Raw genomic sequence first — 6,113 nt, forward strand, 5'->3', positions numbered from 1 at the left:
TGGTAGGAGGTGCAGCAACATGTGAATCATTAGCATTGCTAGTGGTGGTAATAGTCCAAACTTTAGCTACATCTTTCTCTTTAGCTAGTTTTTCATTTTCTTCTCTATCCCACCCAGCGCGCAGTTCAGCCATTAATCTTATATTCTCATTAATTCTAACTTGGATGGCATTTGCTGTAGTAACAATTTTATTTTCAATATCCTCAGGTTTAGCAGCCATTTTATTAATTAAAGAAGATTGTGACGCAGACATGTATGAGATTCGGTTTTCAGCATTTGCAAGTGTAGTTTGCAACCCAGAAATCTCCATATTCAGATTTTCAAGTTGATTTCCTATATTATTCAACAAGGTAGATTGTTCATTCATAGTTTTAGCAAACAATTTATTTTGCTCATATTGTGATTGCATAAAGCTCTTGGTGGATCTTTCAATTTCTAACATCTTTTCCTCATTAGGTGAAACATATCTACCGTAAGAGTTACCATTAGCAGAATATGGCCTAGAATTTTGAGCAACCAATGAAGCTAACGGAACATTATTAGGATCAACATTAGTCCTACCATTCATAAGCATATACATAATAGCATCAATCTTATCATTCAAGGAAGAGGATTCTTCGACAGAATTTACCTTCTTACCTTGTGGAGCACTTTTCATGTGCCATTCAGAGTAATTAATCATCATATTATCAAGAAGCTTTGTTGCTTCACCAAGAGTGATGGACATAAAGGTACCTCCAGCAGCTGAATCCAATAAATTCCGCGAAGAAAAATTTAGACCTGCATAGAAGGTTTGGATGATCATCCAAGTAGTCAGTCCATGGGTTGGGCAATTTTTAACCAAAGATTTCATTCTTTCCCAAGCTTGAGCAACATGTTCATTATCTAATTGTTTAAAATTCATTATGCTACTCCTCAAAGATATAATTTTAGCAGGGGGATAATATCTACCAATAAAAGCATCCTTGCATTTAGTCCAGGAATCAATACTATTCTTAGGCGAGAGATAGCAACCAATCTTTAGCTCTTCCTCTTAATGAGAAAGGAAACAATTTTAATTTTATAATATCACCATCTACATCTTTATACTTTTGCATTTCGCATAGTTCAACAAAATTATTGAGATGGGCAGCAACATCATCAGAACTAACACCAGAAAATTGCTCTCGCATAACAAGATTCAGTAAAGCAGGTTTAATTTCAAAAAATTCTCCTGTAGTAGCAGGTGGAGCAATACGTGTGCATAGGAAATCATTATTATTTATGGTTGTGAAGTCACACAACTTAGTATTTTCAGGAGTAGCCATTTTAGCAGTAGTAAATAAAGCAAACTAGATAAAGTAAATGCAAGTAACTAATTTTTTTGTGTTTTTGATATAGCAAACAAGATAGTAAATAAAGTAAAACTAGCAACTAATTTTTTTGTGTTTTGATATAATGCAGCAAACAAAGTAGTAAATAAAATAAAGCAAGACAAAAACAAAGTAAAGAGATTGGGAAGTGGAGACTCCCCTTGCGGCGTGTCTTGATCTCCCGGCAACGGCGCCGGAAAAAGAGCTTGATGGCGTGTAACTCACACGTTCGTTGGGAACCCCAAGAGGAAGGTATGATGCGCACAGCAGCAAGTTTTCTCTCGAAAGAAACCAAGGTTTATCGAACCAGGAGGAGCCAAGAAGCACGTTGAAGGTTGATGGCGGCGGGATGTAGTGCGGCGCAACACCAGAGATTCCGGCGCCAACGTGGAACCTGCACAACACAACCAAAGTACTTTGCCCCAACGAAACAGTGAGGTTGTCAATCTCACCGGCTTGCTGTAACAAAGGATTAACCGTATTGTGTGGAAGATTATTGTTTGCAAGAAAACAGTAAAAACGAGTATCGCAGCAGATTTGTATTTCAGTATAAAAGAATGGACCGGGGTCCACAGTTCACTAGAGGTGTCTCTCCCATAAGATAAAAGCATGTTGGGTGAACAAATTACAGTCGGGCAATTGACAAATAGAGAGGGCATAACAATGCACATACATGTCATGATAAGTATAGTGAGATTTAATTGGGCATTACGACAAAGTACATAGACCGCCATCCAACTGCATCTATGCCTAAAAAGTCCACCTTCAGGTTATCATCCGAACCCCTTCCAGTATTAAGTTGCAAAGCAACAGACAATTGCATTAAGTATTGCGCATAATGTAATCAATAACTACATCCTCGGACATAGCATCAATGTTTTATCCCTAGTAGCAACAGCACATCCATAACCTTAGGGGTTTCTGTCACTCCCCAGATTCACGGAGACATGAACCCACTATCGAGCATAAATACTCCCTCTTGGAGTTACTAGCATCAACTTGGCCAGAGCCTCTACTAATAACGGAGAGCATGCAAGATCATAAACAACACATAGGTAATAACTTGATAATTAACATAACATGGTATTCTCTATCCATCGGATCCCGACAAACACAACATATAGCATTACGGATAGATGATCTTGATCATGTTAGGCAGCTCACAAGATCCAACAATGAAGCACAATGAGGAGAAGACAACCATCTAGCTACTGCTATGGACCCATAGTCCAGGGGTGAACTACTCACTCATCACTCCGGAGGTGACCATGGCGGTGAAGAGTCCTCCGGGAGATGAATCCCCTCTCGGCAGGGTGCCGGAGGAGATCTCCAGAATCCCCGAGATGGGATTGGCGGCGGCGTCTCTGGAAGGTTTTCCGTATCGTGGTTCTCTGTACTGGGGTTTTCGCGACGGAGGCTTTAAGTAGGCGGAAGGGCAACGTGGGGGGCCACACGAGGGCCCCACACCATAGGCTGGCGCGGCCAGGGGCCAGGCCGCGCCACCCTATGGTGTCGGTGCCTCGTGGCCCCACTTCGACTCCTCTTCGGTCTTTTGGATGCTTCGTGGCAAAATAGGACCCTGGGCGTTGATTTCGTCCAATTCCGAGAATATTTCGTTACTAGGATTTCTGAAACCAAAAACAGCAGAAAACAACAACTGGCTCTTCGGCATCTTGTTAATAGGTTAGTTCCAGAAAATGCACGAATATGACATAAAGTGTGCATAAAACATGTAGATATCATCAATAATGTGGCATGGAACATAAGAAGTTATAGATACGTCGGAGACGTATCAATTAGTCTATCTATAAAGTTTGTGAAGTTATTGTTGTTGCAATCTTGTTGTGTTTAATGCTTGTCACTAGGACCCGAGTGGCATGATCTTAGATTTAAGCTCTATAATTATTGCTTAGATTGTATCTACAAGTTGTTTGCACATGTCTATGTCCGGAACCAAAGGCCCCAAAGTGACAGAAATTGGGACAACTGGAAGGGAAGGCTTAGATATGAGGATCACATGTTTTCACGGAGTGTTAATGCTTTGCTCCGGTGCTCTATTAAAAGGAGTACCTTAATTTCCAGTAGATTCCCTAGAGGCCCGGCTGCCACCGGCTGGTAGGACAAAAGATGCTGTACAAGTTTCTCATTGCGAGCACGTATGACTATGTATGGGAAACATGCCTACATGATTAATAATCTTGATGTTCTGTCTTAGTGATATTTCAATCCTATCAATTGCCCAACTGTAATTTGTTCACCCAACACTTGTTATTGGAGAGTTACCACTAGTGTAGATAGCTTGGAACCCCGGTCCATCTCTCATCATCATATACTTGTTCTACATGTCATTGGAAGTAGTATCAACTATTTTCTGGTGTCATTGCTCTCATATTACTGCTACTGCTGCTGTGTTACTGTTACTACTGCTCTCATATTACTGCTGCTTTCACATCACCCCTGTTACTAGTGCTTTTCCAGGTGTCGGATCAATAAATTTGGGTTTTACTTCCCTCGAAGACTGTTGCGATCCCCTATACTTGTGGGTTATCACGCGGTCATGTAAAGTTAGCCCGGACCGCTTCATCCCACCATCCCGCAAGATGAAAAGTACACTAACCAAAAACAACAAGAGCATCAACGCCCACAAAACCATTGTGTTCTACTCGTGCAACAGATCTATGCACAGACACGGCTCTGGTACCACTGTTGGGGTTCGTTGCATAGAAAACAAAAAATTTCTACCATAGAACAAACCCAAGATCCAATCTAGGAAAAGCCAAGATCTAATCTATGAATATCGAAGCAACGAGATGTATGTGAGACTAACCCTCGAAGATTTCCAAAGCCTACGAGATTAGATCTCGTTGTTGATGTAGTCGATCATCATGTGCTGCAATCCGGCAGCACTTCTGTACTCGGTCGTGCGTACGGTGTCGATGAAGCCCGTCCTATCCCCGTTCCAGCGGGCAGCGGAGGTGTGGTAGATCCCCTCGGAATCCCAGCAGCACGACGGCGTGGTGGTGGTGGTGGAGGAGAAAGCTGCGGGGCTTCGCCAAGCTCGCGCAACATATGGAGGAGGAAGAGAGGGCGGCCGGGGTTTTCCGGATGGTGTGTTGGCCGGCCACCCCCTCCCTCTTTATATAGGGGGAGGGGTCGGCCTAGGGTTCCCCACGGGCCCCACCTATCCCTTTTGGCCGGCCATGGGGGGAGACTTTTCTTCCCCCTCAAGCCTTCCCCTTATCTCTTCGTTTAAACACTTTATTTTAGAGATAGATCTTATCTCTAGATTTAAACCATTTAAATTAAGAGATAGATCTTATCTCCAAGGGGTAGGCCGGCCTGGGCCCACATGTCATAGTGGGCAGGCCCCACCATGCCATGTGGCACCTACGTGGCCTCTCCCGGGGTGGTGGGCCCACTGGTGGCCCTCTATAACCTTCTAGAAGCTCCGGTCAAAACACCGGACTTTTTCTCGAACCCCGAAAAATGACTTCCCTTATATGAATCTTATTCTCCGGACCATTCCGGACCTCCTCGTGATGTCCTGGATCCCATCCGAGACTCCGAACAAAAACTTCGGACTCCATCTCATATTCCGAATCTACTTATGCGACATCGAACCTTAAGCGCGTCACCCTACGGTTCGTGAACTATGTAGACATGGTCGAGACTCCTCTCCGAGCAATAACCAATAGCGGGATCTGGAGATCCATAATGGCTCCCACATATTCAACGATGACTTAGTGATCGATTGAACCATTTACATACGATGCCGATTCCCTTTGTCACGCGATATTTTACTTGTCCGAGGTTCGATCATCGGTATCTCCATACCTTGTTCAACCTCGTTACCGACAAGTACTCTTTACTCGTTACCGTGGTATGTCATCTCTTGTGATCCAATCATATGCTTGCAAGCTAATCAGACGACATTCCACCGAGAGGGCCCAGAGTATATCTATCCGTCATCAGGATGGACAAATCCCACTATTGACCCATATGCCTCAACTCATACTTTTCAAATACTTAATCCCATCTTTATAACCACCCATTTACGCAATGGCGTTTGATGTAATCAAAGTACCCTTCCGGTGTAAGTGATTTACATGATCTCATGGTCGAAGGACTTACACAACTATGTATCGAAAGCTTATAGCAAATTGAACTTAATGACTTGATCTTATGCTATGCTTATTTGGGTGTATGTCCATTATATCATTCACCCAATGATATAACCTTGTTATTAACAACATCCAATGTTCATGATCACGAAACCATGATCATCTATACAAGAGCCTTACTAGGGACTCCTTGTTGTTTACATAACACACATGTATCAATGTTTCGGTTAATACAATTATAGCATGGGATGTAAATATTTATCATGAACACTAAGATATAACAATAACTAATTTATTATTGCCTCTTGGGCATATCTCCAACAGTTACATGAGCTCCACCTGAGATTTCTTGCTTCACCTACTTTTCAGATGTTCTTAATCTTCGTTCGCAATGTTGTCCTGTTAGATAGCAGCAACAGTATAGGATACTGAACTGAAAACAGAACATAATATGTCCAGACCTCACAATTCTGGAGAACTTTATTTATGAACATTACGAATGTGTTTACAATCAGTTTCTGCAACATACATCACCCATGCCCCTATTTCTAATATACGCCGCTAACTCGAACTTCAGGAACTACATCACACAAGAATATAATTTCTATGTAAATTGTAGTACATTATCTAGAGACATGAT

Source organism: Lolium rigidum, chromosome 6 (assembly GCF_022539505.1).
Source record: "Lolium rigidum isolate FL_2022 chromosome 6, APGP_CSIRO_Lrig_0.1, whole genome shotgun sequence".
Taxonomy (NCBI): domain Eukaryota; kingdom Viridiplantae; phylum Streptophyta; class Magnoliopsida; order Poales; family Poaceae; genus Lolium; species Lolium rigidum.